Here is a 17359-nt window from a genome sequence, read left to right on the forward strand (position 1 = left end):
TAATTAATCTTAAACATAAAAGGGCCTCCATGTGCCACCTATCATTTGTAATGCCCAATAAAGAGTTCTATGTTTTTGTATGACTTTATTTGTTTTGTTCATTATATCTGGTCGTATATTACCGAATTACATTGCAAGTGAAGTGGATCTCAATATTTTCGTATGTGATTGGCTATCTTTTTTATACATGTGAAATTTAATATGCAATCAGTAACAACCAACCTGCAATGAGTAGGAAGGCATAGTGATGTAATCAGTAACCCGATATTGAATACTAATAATAATATCAAAAAAAATGTTCTCAATTTTTTAAGGCCCGTGGCAACGCACGGGCACTCTACTAGTAGGTTAAGGGAGCGAGTCCCTCGCAAAACAAAAAGTTAAGTGAGCGACTACAGGTCTGTCAGCTGACACCAAAATCATCTCAGTCAACCCTGTTGTCGGGGGCAGTGGCGGAGCTTCTCAGGGGCCAACCTGGGCCGTTGCCCCCCCAGCCCATGATTTTTTTCTGAAATACCCCTTAGTATTTGGCCCATATCTCAAGCAAAATCAGCCCAAAATACATATTGTTTGCCCCCCCAGCCCATTGCCCCCCCTAGATTTCAGCCCAAGCTCCGCCACTGGTCGGGGGACGTCCTCAGATGATCAGCTAACATTTGCATATCCTGCACATAGTTATTTCTACTAAGTACTACCCCTATGTACATATTACATCTACACAGTCATGCCCCTACACTAGTACTCCTACATAGTCCTGCCACTACATAGTAGTTCCTAGAAGCACATGTGCTAGCTTTACATGTTGGCCGGCTAGCTACTTGATATTTATTAAAGAGGTTGTCTTATTTTATTCTTAATTTGGTGTCTTTTTGTAATTATTTAAAAAATGTAGGAAATTTTTGTTACGTCTTTTTAGCAAAATGCACCTGACATTTATTAAATGAGAACATATTTTAATAGTTATATGTATTTTCAAAAAATATGAGAATATGTTTTAGTTACATGAACATTTGTAAGGACACGATGAACATTTTTTCGTACATGATAAATATTATCAGTTGTGCATAGACACACCCTTAAAGTTGCAGTTAACATTAACAGTTTGCAGGTTGCCCTCTGATGGTCTGAGTTTTATGGTCTTCACAATGGCGGTTGCATTACTGGTGTCAAGTTTGACGTAGTGGTTTTTAGTTTGTATGCCTCATTTTTTTCATATCTCTTGATCTCCACCCTGGTGTTCCAACAACGATACAACGATTTCATAGACTACCTTACGAGGAGTGTACCCCCCCCCCCCCCCGCTTCTCACATTCTGCAGTAGATGACTCTTCCCAAAGACGTAGATAAAGATGAAGACTCGGATGAACTTAACTTGATTTATGGTTTTATTAGGTACCTAAACTTTTTTTTCAACTTCAATAGTCGATTGTATTTTTTTTTACTTATTCAACAAAGTCGATTCATTGCTCAGATGATATGTCGAGGTTGTTGCACAAAAGAATTACAAGGATTTTGTTTCGTGTAGGAGATACCATGTGAATATTTCTTTTAATTATAAGATTCGTTAGTTTTGCTGACCAATCCTAATTCAGAAACTTAGAAAGTAAAAATATTTAAGTTTGAATATATGACTAACATATTTTTCAGTTTGACCATTACAAATTATATACAAATATATTAATAAGGGATGCATGATTTTCTTCTCTATGTAAGTTTGAACTTCGACTATTAGTAAAGGAACCACACATGTTGCATAAGAAATTAATAAACAAATTTGAAATATATTTGAACCCGTAACGGTCATTCGAGGTTATTCCGCGTCCTTTGTGCCTGGTTCTCTCTATGTTGAGGGACAAGGTGATGGTATGATCGTTAGTTTTCATACACCCTTTGGACCCCTTTTGGTCCAATTGAGATAGCACATGTCTACGATGTAATAGATTGGACTACTAAAACTAAAGGAAATGTAAAAGTGACTATTATGATAAATGACAAGATAGGCCCTTATTTTCCTACTAAGAATGGTTTGAGGCACGAAGAGCCTCTCTCCCCTGTGATGTTTAATATTGTTGTTGATGCTTTGATTTTTAGTGGATATGTCACATGAGCAAGGATTGATCAGACCTTTAGTTTTGGACCTACTGGTTGGTGGCCTGTCAATGTTGCAATATGCAGATGATACAGTTTTCATGTTTGAGGATGACTTGTCTAATGCTAGGAATATAAAGAATTTTTTGTGTATCTTCGAGCATCTTTTTGGCTTTAAAATTAACTTCTTAAAAAGTGAGGTTATCGGTTTTGGTAAATGTAAGGAGAGGAGTGATGAGTATAAATACATTTTACTTGTTTTTAGAGGATATTCTTTTAAATACCTAGGTATGCCTTACATGATTAAAAATTTGAGAACTTTATATTGGACAAATGTAGAGAATAAGGTGGAGAAGAAGGTTGGTCCTTGGTAGGTTAGGATGCAATTCTATGGGAGTGAGATTGGTGTTGCTTAGGTCTTTTCTAGGCAATGTACCATTTTATGTTGGATATGTTTGTTTTAACTAAAGGGCCATGTAAGAATATGAATATTTTTAGAGAGAAAAAATTGCCTCAGTCAAACTTTTGATGCAATTTAATGGCTACCTTTTTTACATGTTTTCCCCTTCTCGCGGTCTCAAGCATGGGGCCCATATCTCCGTACTTATTCATGTCCATGGCGGAGGCCCATTTGTTGCTACTAAATGATGCTTGTGCTGAAAGGGACTTTCAAGATTTCCATTTGAATAGGCATGCTCTGGGTATTTATTAACTATTGTTTGCCGATGGTAGTCTTCTGTTTTTCAAGGGATCCATTGATCAAACGTTGGCCATGAAAAATATTTTTTCGGTCTATAAGGAGGGGTCCGGACAATTACTGAGTCCGGATAAGTGTTCCATTAAGAATGCCTATTTGGGAAGAAGTGCAGTTTGGAAAATCAAGTGTCCGCCATGGTGATATTGTGAATTATTGTTGATGGTTTTGACAATAAATAACTTGGTTCACTAGTGCCGGAAGAATGAACGCTGGTAAGTTCTAGTCTACCAAACAAAAGACTCTTAAAAGTTCATCAGTCTGGATTGAAAATTTTACTTCTAGTGGGGCAAAGAAAAATTGGATAAAGTCAGTTATTCAGGCTCTTCCAGTGTATGTCATTGGTATTTTCAATTTTCGGCGTCACTTTGTGAGGAGCTATATCAGAGTACTAATTTTTTTGGTGGGGTGACGAGGAGTACGGGAGGAAAACCAATTGATTGGCTTGGGACAAGCTGACAAGACCTGAAGGCGAGGGAGGCATGTGAGTTCACAATCCCAAGTTATTTAACCAAGCACTACAGGCTAAGAAGGCTTTGGTGGTTAGTGGTTAACCCAGGGGCATATTCTTGAATCTTGACATTGTCTTTCCAAAGTCGGCGTCGATAACTTGGCAAGGCATTATGCATGATTTAGAGTTGCTTAAACTCAGTGTCATTTAGAGGGCGTGCAATGGGTCTAGTGTTAATGTTTGGAGAGATAGTTGATTTCCCAGGAATTTTGGCCTACCAGGATTGAGTGGGTATCTGATCTGTTCATGAGTGGGTCGAGGAGATGGAACAAGAATTTGATTAGGCACCCGTTTTATCCCCATGTTGCGAAGAAGATTTTAAAGATACGTATTTAGTCGTGGGGCATGGTGATTTTATTGTTTGACACTATGAGAAGAATCGTTTGTTGTGTGTTAAAAGTGTGTACAAGCTGACCTTGAACATTCAGGTTCGTAAGGAAGATGCGGGCTATCTAGTGGAGCTCGGATTGGGAAAGGAAAATATCAGGATTTTTGCTTGTCGTGCCGCTACCAACATTTTGTTGTACATGTTAATAGAGCTTCGCACCACAAAGATTCTTCAAGTATGTGCTCTATATGTCGTGTGGGAGATGAAAGCGCTTTTCATGCTATGGTCACTTGTCTCAAGGCTCGTGCTCTGTGTATGGACATGAGAAACATCTGGAATATTCTTGGGCAAGAGATATTCGAGTTTTCGGGGCATGGTTGGTTGCTTATTCTGTTGGATCGGTTGAGTTCACCGTTGCATGAGCAAAACATATTCATTTTTGGGCAAGCTTGGCAATTAAGAAATGATTTGATTTCTTGCAAGGGGGAGGAATCTATCTCTGCCTCTGCTAGGTTTTGTGGACAATTATTGGTCATCCTTTGCGTCTTGTCACTCCTTTGCAGAGTTGGATTAACAACAACAAAGGTAAGCGGGCAGTGGCAAGGGTAAGCCTTGAAGCTACTCCTACGAGGAGTCAGTTGAGAGGTAGCAGCCCCCACCTTCTGATTATATCAATGTTAACATCGACACCAGTTTCATGAAGAGCATTAGCACCGCGAGTGTCGGGGTTGTTTCCAGAGACTCCTTTGGGGAGTTCATTATCTCTTTATGGGATTATATTGGGTTATGCACAAGTGTGTATGAAGCAGAGCTTCGTACCTTTCACAAGCCTCCTATTTTGGAGACTGGCTATGCATTTGTCGTTGTCTTTCTTGCAAATGAAAACCTTGACATAACCCTATTGTTGATTTGAAGAAGGAAGCAATGAGCATCACAAAGCTTATCAACAATGTTAAGCTCTCAAAGATTAACCAGTCTGGCTGATATAGTTACCCGTGAGATTGTAAAGTTTAGTTTTGATAATAGATCAATGGTGTCTTTGTTAATAACGTGAGAGCTATATCTCGCTTATAGCCAGACTAGCTTGTGTCTCGCCTAAAGCTTTTTCGTGTTCTCTCCAGCCCGTTTCTCAGCGCTCCCTGGCGCATTCGGTTGGGCGCGCTCGCTCGTAGCATTTGTTGCGTTTTGCTCGTGATTTTTTTCTTTTTCATTTTTGTTTCTTTTTTTTCATCACGGGTTCTTAGTTTTTTTTCCATCGTTTTCCTCGGTTTATTTCATCATTTATTGGTTCTTATTTTCTTTATTTTTTCTTCATCTTCTTCGGTCTTTCATCTGTTCATTTCTCCTTTTTATTTATTTTTTGATTTCCTTTCTATTTTCTTTATTTTTACTTTCTTAGTTTTCATCAATTTTATTCTTTGTCTTCAGTTTTGTTTTATTTTTCTTGGTTTTCTTCGTTTCCTCATGGGTTTTCTTCGGGGTTTTTTTCCTTCCATTCCGAGCTGTTTCATTCTTTCGTTTCTTCGGATTTCTCTGCTTTACGTCTTTTTTTTCCTCAACACATGTCTACATTTTTCATACATATTTGCACATTTTATATACACATCAGAAAGTTTGTATACATCTTTAACATTTTTTAAATACATGGTTAATATTAAAAAAATATGTTCGATGACTATTTTTTTCATATACGTTGTGAATTTTGTTATATATCAGAAAATTGTTTCAATACATGTTTAATTTTTTGAAAATATATGATTAACATTTTTATAGATGATACACATTTTTAAATCAATTTTGTATGATTAACATATATATATATATATATATATATATATATATATATACATATACATATATGACAAAGGTTTCCTACAAGCAGTGGTAGTTACCGTTTTGTATGTTGTATGTACTATCTATCGAAATTGAGAGTATGTACGTGTAGTATGTAGTATATAACAATGATTAGGTAGTATATATACAAATTTTTAGGTAGTATGTACCATTTTTTGAGTATGCTCTTTTTTACGTATAAATATGTACGTATTTCACAAATATAGCAAAAATTATGGGCTCATATGCAATTTTTTCATGTAACTTGTTTTGAAATATCTTAGATATAGTATATGAACATATTTAAAATAATAAAATGGTATATATAGTACCACATGTTAATATATGAGACATGTGGGGTAACTACCACCAGGTGGTAGGATGGATTTTCCATATATATATATATATATATATATAAATATATATATATATATATATATATATATATATATATATATATATATATATATATATATATATAGATAGAGAGAGAGAGAGAGAGAGAGAGAGAGAGAGAGTAGAAGTCCAAAAAATAGAAGCAAAAAGCAAAAACAAAAAAGTGAAAAAAGAAGAAAAAACAAGGTTGTGGCCTTATGCAAGCTGGGCAGGCCCAGTCTTGCGCTCTCTAAGGCAAGGCTGCCCTACATCTCGCGTCAAGCGAGACATAGGCGCTCCCTTGTTAATAGTGTCATGTCATGCATGACAAATGATGTAGTGAATGATTGTAATAACATTTTAATTAAGTAATATATGCGGAGGTGTTTTTCAAAGAAAAATGAAATTGAGGAGTGGGGCTTCTATTCAAGAAAAAATGAAGTTGATAATGATGTTGGGCTTCCTTTTCAATGCTGCTACAAGCTTACAACTATGTAAAGTTCAGTAGTGGGCTGACCATAGAATTAAAGTCTATTAAGGCATTTATGGTGGTTGCATTGGACACCTCTTTTTCTTTGTACAGTCCAAAAAAAATCTTGTTCTTCGTGCCTTAATGTTGCAGTTAGTGTTGTCAATTCGCGGTTGCCCTCTAATAGTCTGATTTTTATGTTGTTTGTTTGATCTTCACAGTGGTGGTGGCATTACTGGTGTCGAGTTTGATGTTGTGGTTTTTAGTTTATGTGTTTCGTTCTTTCATGTTCTTGATCTTCACACGCAGTGTTCCAATGACGATACAATGATTTGATAGATTGTCTTGAAAGGGGTCTGCTCCCCGACACAATGCATTGAGATTTTAGGTTTCTCATGTTTTGAGGGTGGTGACACTTCTAAACCTTTGAAGTTAGTCAGCTTGTCCAAGTCTTTTTTGTATGTGGTTTCTTAAGCTAAGGCAGAGAGGAACATCAAGATGTGAAAGATGGGGACATAGATGAAGACCTGTGATGAAGTTTACTTGACTTTTGGTTTTATTAGGCGCCTTAACTTTTTTTTGGCTTCTTCAATCACTTGTATTTTCTTCACCTATTCAATGAATTTGAATTGTTGCTCAAACAGTCCAGGTTATCGCACGCATGAATTACAGTGCTTTTCTTTCATGAGGGAGAGACCACATTACTTTTTTAAATTATAACTTTTGTTGCTTTTGTTGACCAATCCTGATCAGAAACTCGGAATTTTTTAAAGATCATTTGGCTATATTCCAATATCAGACTAACATATTTGTCAGCTTAATCATTACAAATAACATAAATTGAAAAGGGATACATGATTTTCTTCCAGCACATGTAAGTCCAAACACCGACTATATAAACGTACAAAGAAACCACACATATTGTATATAAGAAGAAATCAAAATACAGTAAGATATGTACTGATACTTTTATTTCTCTTATAATATGTCGTTAGTCAATGAAAATGCCCTTTATCGAAGAACATACTGAACTCGTAACGACCCTGCGTGGCTATTCTCCAGTCATCCTTCGTGTCCGCTAGACTCATGCCGAGGGACAAGGAGGGGCGCCAGGATTGTGAGTTTTCGGACACCCGCCGGGCGTGGCGTGCTCGCTCCCCTCCAACTGAGATAGCACGTGTCCACGCCAATGCGTCGGCGACGACACCACAATGCCATCGGAGGGTCCCCCGGCGTGCACCTGATGACCTTGCAACGGCCTCGCAGCCGCCCGGGTGCATGAGCCAGGCGTGGCCATGAGAACCAAGAGCAGCATGGCCACTACAAGCTTCCTCATCATCGTGGCCATGGAGAGACAGATCTATGGTGTATACTGATTCGAACTTTGTCAGCGATGAATCAAACTGCGCTCTCCGTGCTGTGTGTATCAGTGTATGTCAGGTGTGAGTTCTTGTTGCTGTTGGAAGCCGGTTATTTATAGGAGTGACTCGTTGCAGACCTAGGTAAGTACGGTGAAAGTTCCATGCATCGTGTTTACGTGTGTGGCCTGCCGGTAAATTTGTCAAGCACGAACCACTAGCCAGTTCAAACTTGCAATGCGTCGAATACGTACGCGGTTTTTTTACTGTTGCCAGCTTAGAAGTCGGCCGACGCATATATAGATTCTCACGAACTTGAGCAGCTAGTTCAGAGTGTACAAGCCCTTCTACAAAAGCTGTAGCTTTCGGCCGCACCGTTCGTCTTTCCCGTGAACATTGTGTGCAACTGTGCATGGCCATCCCACGTCAGGGAAGTCGAAACACGTACCGCGATGGCATGGAAGACGAAGTGAAACTGCCCGGCGCAATGCATTGCTTCAAGCGAACGCATGCACCTAACTTGACTGGCACCATTGGGGAAGAGAAGACACGACTCCATTGGGGAGGAGACCCGTGATACTCATGCACCGGGCAAGAGGCACCCTTCGATCTTCATGGCCTCTGTTCTGGTCGTCGATCGCGTTCAAGCACTCAAGTGCCCAGGTTACTTTCGTGTAACTGGCAAGCTATCTTTTTATTTTTGTGAAAACGTGTCAAGCTTTGACGTGGGAGAATATTGGACTTGTTTTTAATACAATACAGATGCACACGCTCATACATACACACATATATTCATCCTTATAAACACACGCACGCACAACCTACCCTATGAGCATTTCTGAGAGACTGAGCCGACACATCATCTTGAGATTGATAAAGTCGTCAGGCGTCTTCGTAGTCGACGGGAACGTCTTCTTCCACCGAATGCAGATCGTTGCAATGCCTGAAATAAATTCAGAAAAATGCGAACACCATCATCAAAGTATAGGATTTGAATTCTGATGGGCTGGGATACCACTATCCTCCTAACATCCAACCACACATTGGTTTGTGCAAGAATACCGGACTTGTTGTGCACGAATGCACCTAACTTGAAAGAATTTTATATTTTAAAAAAAAGGGCAAATGTATTTGGCGAATACTGTACTTTTAGGGTTATAGGGAGCAGGTAGTGGACCTGTCCGGCGGCCATTTGGTTTTGTCGCGCTGTTATACCACATTTTTTTCCTTTTGTTTATATTTCAAAAAAATACTAAATACATACTCCCTCCGTTCCCAAATATAAGTCTTTCTAGAGATTCCAACAAGTGACTACATACAGAGCAAAATGAATGAATCTATACTCTAAAATATGTCTACATGCATCCGTATCTTGTAGTCCATTTGAAATGTCTAAAAAAACTTATATTTAGGAACGGAGGGAGTATATTATTAGAAATAATTTAGATAATTTTTTAAAGTGTTCATCACACATTTAAAAAGTATGTATGGAGTGTAAAAAACTCACTCAATTATAGGAAATCTTTGTACCATTCAAAAAATATGGCATTTAAATATTTTCACACGGTTCAAAATATATGTGACATTTAATAAAATCTTATACAATCTAAACAATGTTCATGTAATTCAAAGTCTATGCTAAATACAATTCAAAAAAATGTACGTTATATTTTAAAATGACAGGCATCTAAAAAAAATATTCACTCCGTCCCAAAATTCTTATGTTAGATTAGTCTAGATATGGATGTATCTAATAATAAAACATGACTTGATACATCCGTATTTGGACAAATTTAAGACAAGAATTTTAGGATGGAGGGAGTATGTGTGTGGCATTTAAAAAAAAAGATTATACAGTGTAAAAATAATGTCCACATAGTTTTAAGAAATGTGTTTCTTATCATTCGGAAAAATGTTTCAATGTGTGTTTGAAAGATATTGAGCACGTATACCACAAAAATGTTCAAACACGTATTTGAAAGCATATTAGTCATAGATTTGAAAAGTGTTGAACATAAATAAAAAATGCTTTAGATGTATACAAAAATATATGATGTGTATAGAAACAGTAGACATAAAACATATATTTGGAAAAATGTTATACATGTATTTGAAAAATATTAAATGTGTATAGAAAATATGTTCTTAATGTATAAAAATATATAGAATGTGTATTAAAAGATAGACAAGTTTAAATAAAAAGTAAAATAAATAGAATAAAACCAAGAAAGTTTGTGAAAACTAAAGAAGGAAAATAACAAAACCTAAGAAAATTAGAGAAGACCAAAAAAAACCCAAAGAAAGCTAATGCGAAGTAGTGAAAAAATCGGATAAAAACAAAAAAAAAGCACTAGCATGCAGCTAGAATATTGTATCGACTTAGTAGCGGGGCATTGTAGACGAGACCTAATACGACCGGCAATGGGCGATACATAGATCTCGCGTGTCTGGTCCGCCTCCTATCCACATCGCGCATATGGGCTGGGTTTGAGAGGTGGCTGATAGCTTGAACATTTGTGGTGGATATATGGGGGGTAGGTGGTAATTTCTTCAGCGGATAGTGACCTGTCTGCCCGCCCTGACGTTTAGTGGGCGTTTGGGGGTCCGGTTGTAGATGCTCTTGGATCTTGGATCAGAAATAACATAGATTTCGGGTATTCTGAGTATTTATTCTCTTTTGCACGCGTTTGGGGGTCCCGTTTGGGGGTCCGGTATTCTGAGTATTTATTCTCTTTTGCACGCGTTTTGGGTCTTATTGTTTTTTCTGTTTGTTTGGCTTTTCATTTTTTGCTTGGTTTTTCCTAGATTTCGACGGAATGTAGGTTTGTTTAGAAGTGGTGCTATTCCACCATCGAGAAGCACATCTATGTTTTTCGAAAAATAAAAAAGCAAAGTCGTGCTTCTTGGAAAGAAGAAAAACAAGCACATATGTGCTTTCATGAGAAGCACAATAACTATGTTTCTTGAAAAGGGAAAGCACAACTATGCTTCCTTGTGAAGCATAGCTTGTGCTACACGAGAAGCGCAACTATGATTCACAGAGGGGAAGGGGAAAGCACAACCTTTCGCGAGAAGCACAAGTGTGCTTATCAAAAAGGAAAAAAAGCACAACCTTGCTTCACAACTGTGCTTTTGGTTTTTGTTTTTCTGTCTAGTTTCGTCTTTTCTTGTCTTCCCTTTTTTCTGGTTTTGATTTCCCCCCCTTTTTGGTTTTGGTGTCTTTTTTATTATCAGTTTTGTTTGTCATTTTTTCATGAAAAAAGTTCATCAAAACCTATTAACAATGGATCTAGTTTTGAATGTCTCAATGCGACTCCAACAGTGATAATGATTCATGATTTGGATACACAGTTCAAGAGAAAAAATGTTTTGGAAAAGGGAGTCTACAAGAAAAAAAACACCTGGTTACGACAAGTGAGTGCAATGCGCCACTTGTTAGCACTAGAAAAACTTTGTACCCCTTAATTAATACTCCCTCTGTAAACTAATATAAGAGCGTTTAGATCACTAAAGTAGTTATTTAAACACTCTTATATTAGTTTACGGAGGGAGTACTTCGATCTGCATGGCAGTGGCAGCAGAGACGTGGCTAATGTCACGCTGGAGTAGCATTGACAGTGGAGAGGTAGGAGTAGAGAGATACAGGACGATTAGATGTTGGGCTTTCCCTTCGCTGTTAGGACTACCCGAAGTCCAGAATTGGGCCGACTATAGAATTAAAGGCTAACATCGAAGGTAGGAGCGGTTTTGTTTTCATTTTTTTGGTTGTCCACGTCGTGCAGTTCTTTTGTCGATTTTCTTCCATTTTTCAGCCTTTTTTCACTTTTCATTCTTCTATTTACTTTGCTATTGTTTTAGCATTGATAGTTCATGATTATTTTTAAATTTTATGAAAAATGAAATTCACTATTATTTCCGAATTCACAAGTAATATTTTTTAATTCATGGACATTTTAAAACTCACGTACGTTTTTTGAATTCAGATTTTTTTTTAAATTATGAACATTTATATGTAAAATAAAGAACCAGGTTCCTGGTTTTCTTACAGAGTGAAACCAACCATCTTTTATTCGGTTTCTATTCAGAGCAAACCAGCAGCGTCCAGTAAAAATAAAGAACATTTCTCTTTGGCAATATTTTAATATTCAGATTGCTAAATCTAAGTCGATTGAGCTCAGTCGATGTTATATTCGTGAGATCTTACGTTAAGATCCGTGCAAAAAATCTTTTTAATTTTTTATTTATTCTTTTTTTATACGTTGTGTCACTTGACCGGGACTTGGTTAAATCCTACTCAACTAAGATCTAGCCGCACCCTTTAATATTTGACTAACATACTTGTTGGTTTGGTCATTACAAATAGAAGTGCTATAGCATAAATTTAGAAGGGTACATAATTGCTCTTTCCTTGCCTGCAACTAAGATATAGCCACTCTCCCTTTAATATCTGACTAACATACTTGTCGGTTTGGTCATTACGAGTAGAAGTGCTATAACATAAATTTAGAAGAGTACATAATTACTTTTTCCTTGCCTGGTACCTGCTAGTCTGAACACCGAATATATGAGACCACACAAGCGGATAGATCACCACTGCGATACTTTGCACCGCGAATCGAACCAATAAACTTCAGGTTCGGATCCCATGCAAGGCATGATGATTCCGTCCGATGATTCCCGTCCTTTGTGTCCGCTCGTCTCTATGCCGGGGGACAAGTTGTGGTGTGATTGTGAGTTTTCGGACACCCGTTGGGGCCCTTCTCCTCCAACTGAGACAGCACGTGTCCACGCCAATGCGTCGGCGATGGCAGCGCGATGCCGCCGGGGCTGGTACCGCTGGAGGAGGGCTCCCCGTCTTGCACCTGATCACCTTGCAACGGCCTCGCAGCCGCCCGGTACCATGATGAGCCGGACCTGGCCATCAGAACCAAGAGCAGCATGGCCGCCACAAGCTTCCTCATCATCGTGGCCATGGAGAGACCGATGGAACTTTGTCAGCGATTGATCGAACTATGCTCTTCTGTGCTGTGTGTTTGTGAGTTGTGGGTTCTTGTTCGGAAGATTTGGCCGGTTATTTATGGAGAGCCACGCGTTGCAGACCTAGGAAAGTACGGTGAAAGTTCGACGGATCGACGTATGCAGTTTTTACTACTGCCAACGTTGAAATTGGGCGATGCATAGATTCTCACGAACTTGAACGGCGAGTTCAGAGTGTACAAGCTTTTCTATACAAAAGCTGTAGCTTTCGACCGCACCGTTCGTCTTTGTCGTGAACATTGTGTGAACGCCTATGCTCACGAACGTCAGCAAAGTCGAAACGCGTACTGGCATGGCATGGCATGCATGGAAGACGAAGTTAAACTCCCCGTTGCCTCAAGCGTACGCAAAAGGAAAGGGAGAAACCCTCACCGGAGAAGCATACTGGCCGGATATGCTCAACGACTTTTTCTTTGCATGTTAATACGTGTTTCATTTATATCATAAAGATCAAAGTATAAGTCACATGACGACCGACATGACAAAACTAAAAAGATAGCAGAATATCTCTGAGCTTGACACCAATGTTCATCACCTGCCTCAGGCATCACCATAGAGCCACCGAAGAAAAAGAATAACGAATCATCTTCTCACCCGAGCTCAAGGCTGCTTCATGCTGATATGCAGCTTTGCAGGCCTCCAAGTGGCTCACTAAAAGTGAAGCCATTGCCGTTCAATAAAAAATAGCCGACTTGTCCAATAATATTGTGTATTGTCTTTTTTTTTCTTCTGATAACTCTGCTATCCGGCATTTTATTCATATAGCGGATGCATGTCTGCGTGCAACAGGCTTGACAGAAACCCAGGGGCTACATAGTCTTTGTTGAAATACACGTTGTACACATATTCTGTTGTAACGTACACTCCTAGTCTATCGGCCCTCTCTTGGTCGTGGCCTTGCATGCACCTGCGAGTGCCTATGCATGCCCTCCTTTCTCTCCTCTAACCATGTACTCCCTTGAAAGATAAGTTTGGGACAAGCTTTTTCGGATAGAGGGAGTATATCTACCAGCAGTTATGGAATGTAATCGGTGTGGACAATCAATATATTTCAACTTCGTTAAAGAGCCAACCATGGCCGGCACCACGACTAGCACCGCGTCGGCCACCGCAGCTTCCATTGCTTCCGCTACCTCTCCTCCACCATTGCCGGATCTCTCTATACTTTTGCCCCAACCTTCATCTCCCTCCATCCCCTCTCAGTCCATGGATGCAACATCACGCACGGTTCTGCCTCAATCCATGTGTAATCTTTTCATGCACATTGTACATTTTTTGTATACAAGGGGAACTTTTTTAAACACATTTAACATTTTTCAAATACATAATTAACATTTTAAATATGCTTGATGTTTACCTTTTTTAGATATCTTTTATACATGTTTAACACTTTTCAAATATGTTATTAAGATTTCTTTCAAACTTATGCTTTGAATATTTGTTAAACATTGTTTCAAACACACATTGAAACAATTTCTAATGATACTGGACATATTTTTAAACTACAAAACATTTTAATTTATAAAAAAAGTAAAGAAATGGCCCGGACATATTTTTTGAAATGCATACACATTTTTTAATTGCAGTGTTCTTTTTTTAGTGGTACAAAACATTTCTTTGAATTACAAGATTTTTTTCACATTGTAGAATTTTTATAAAAATTCCATTTACATTTTTTGAAACGCGTTAATTTTTTTTAATACAAACATTTTGTTAAAGCTATCAACATTTTCTAAAGTTACTCTAACAAAAAATTATACTGCGTTAACATTTTCCAAATTTGAAGTTATGTAATTTTAGTTTTGGAATGTAGTATGTATTTAGTTTTCCGAAAATATAAACAAAATTCAAAAACATTGAAAAGAAATAATAATTAATAGAAAACATAAAAGAGAAAGGAACCAACTAGGAAGTTGGGCCGGCCAAATAATTTCCAACCGAACGGTTCAGGTCAAAGAACAGAGCCCACTAACCATGACATTAGACGCCATACTGGGGCTGGAAGCCTGGAGCTCCTGTGTGACGCGGGAGCAACTAATTAACGAGCGCTCCTTCGAAGGCTCGCAACGATCAGCGCCACTTGGCATGCTCACAGCCATTCGCTACGTGTCGCGCTCTGGGTACTCCCTTCGATTTTTTTTTATTTTTACGCATGCGTTTTTGGCTTTTTAAAAGTTTTTTTTTTCGTTTTTTTTACGTTTTGGTTTTCTACCGGTCTTTTCTAGCTTTTCGACCAATTTTTTTTAAACAAATAACTTTTTTGCGCAAAAAAATATAATTTTTTTTTCGCGAGAGTCACGATTTTGTTTTCGCGAGAGGCACGGTTGTGCTTTCGCGAGAGGCACGGGCGTGCCTCTTTTGGAAAGGAAAAAAAAATGCATTTTTTCTTTTTTTTTCTTTAGTGAGAGGCACGGTTTTGCTTACGCCAGAGGCACGGCTGTGCTTTTCGAGAGGCACGGGCGTGCATCTTTCGAAAAGGAAAAAAAACGCGTTTTCTGTTTTTTTTTCGCGAGAGGCACGGTTTTGCTTCCTCCAGAGGCACGGTTGTGCTTTCATGAGAGGCACGGGCGTGCCTCTTTCGGAAAGGAAAAAATACGCGTTTTTTGTTTTTTTTTCTTTCGCGAGAGGCACGGTTGTGCTTTCGCGAGAGGCACGGGCGTGCCTTTTTCGAAAAGGGAAAAAACGTGTTTTCTGTTTTTTTTCTTTCGCGAGAGGCACGGTTTTGCTTCCGGCAGAGGCACGGTTGTGCTTTCGCGAGAGGCACGGGGCGTGCCTCTTTCGGAAAGGGAAAAAAACCCGTGTTTCCGGTTCGGTTTTTTCGTCCAGTTTTTTCGTGAAAAAAAAGTTCGTCAAAACCTATCAACATGGGATCTAGTTTTAAAGATCTCGAGGCGAGGAATCCAATGGCGAAAGCGGTTCGAGATTTAGATGCACGGTTTAAGAGATAAAATATTTTAAATAAACGGATCTACGAAAAAAGGGAAAACTCCTAGGTTGCGACAAGTGGCGCACAGACAGCGCGCCACTTGTCGCAAGCTGAGAAAGTTGAAGTGATCTCCGCAAGGAGTACTCCTTAATTAGTGATTTCCGTGTGACACTCTTTGCGTCAAAGTGTTGACGTTTCGCAAAGGGGCGACTCACATGGGCCGGCCCATTTGGGGGTCACATGGTGAAAAATGCGAAAAAACAAAATAGACAAGCTCTGTGGTAGGCGGACTCGAACCCATGACTACGTACCCATGCGTGCGCTGTGTAAGCCACTACGATAGGCCAGCTCTCGTGATAAACGTGCAGCGCAACTCCTAAAGACACCAAATACAGCAGGAAAAACTTGAAACATTCGCAAAATTTCCCAAAAATTAAAATTCCCGGTGAGGGATCGTACGGAGGACCTCCAGCTTGTGAAGAAGGTAGCTAGCCACTGTAACTCCTGGGAATCTACACCATATATGGCAGCCTGTTCTATATGAACTATAAACAACAAACATATTTATTTTTTTTGAAATTTTGAACGTGATTTGTTGTGTAAAAGGTAAATATTTTAAGAAACGAGAAACTTTTCAAAATTAGAAACTCGAACATTTTGTGAAAGGCGAACAGTTTTTGGGAGTTTCAAACATTTTTCGAAAAAAGTACAAAATTAAAAGCAAGAACATTTTTTTTGAAATCATGAACAATTCTAAAAAAGACACAAAAATTTCATGAAAACAGGGGAAAAAATTGAAATGAGAACATTCTCAAAATTGTGAACAAATTTGCCAATACACGAACATTTTTGGAATTTGCGAACAAAATTTGCCAACAGGAACATTTTTTGAATTTGTGAACAAATTTGGAACTCAGGAACATTTTTAAAATTCTCAAAAAAAATTGAATTTGCGAAAATACATCCATGTTTCTTTGTGAACAAAATTTGGAAGTGGGAACATTTGAAAAAATTGTTCAACAACATGAACGTTTTTAAAATTTGTGATTAAAATTTGAAAGTGGGAACATTTTTCAAAATCCCCAAACAAAATTTGAAAGTGGGAACATTTTTTGCATAAGAAAGCGAACAAGAATTTGAAATTCTAAACTTGTTGTAAGCATCAACATCTATTGATTTGTGAACAAATTTTACAAACTGGCCCATTTTTCGAAAATTGCGATTTTGTTTGAAATTATGATCATTTTTTTCGAAACATGATCATTTTATGAAATTCCCCAATCATTTTCTAAATTTGTCAACAAAATTTTAAAACATGAAAAACTTTTGAATTACTGAAGAAATACGCAAACAGGAACATTTTTCCAAATTATGAACATTTTTTTCCAAACCGTGAACATTTTACCAAGTTCCCGGAACAGTTTTCGAATTTGCGAACAAATGTTGGAAACATAAACATCTTTTGAATTTGTCCACAAATAATGAAAACAGGAAGATTCTGAAATTCATGAAGATTTATTGAATTTGTGAACAAAATTATAAAATGCGAACATTTTTGCAATTTTTAAAATCTAATACCTTTTTGAATTTTCGAACTTTTCTTCAATAGTATCAAACAATTTTATACTTCTAATCATTTTTGAAATTTTTGAACCAAATTCGAAAACATAACATTTTACA

Source organism: Triticum aestivum, chromosome 6B (assembly GCF_018294505.1).
Source record: "Triticum aestivum cultivar Chinese Spring chromosome 6B, IWGSC CS RefSeq v2.1, whole genome shotgun sequence".
Lineage (NCBI taxonomy): Eukaryota > Viridiplantae > Streptophyta > Magnoliopsida > Poales > Poaceae > Triticum > Triticum aestivum.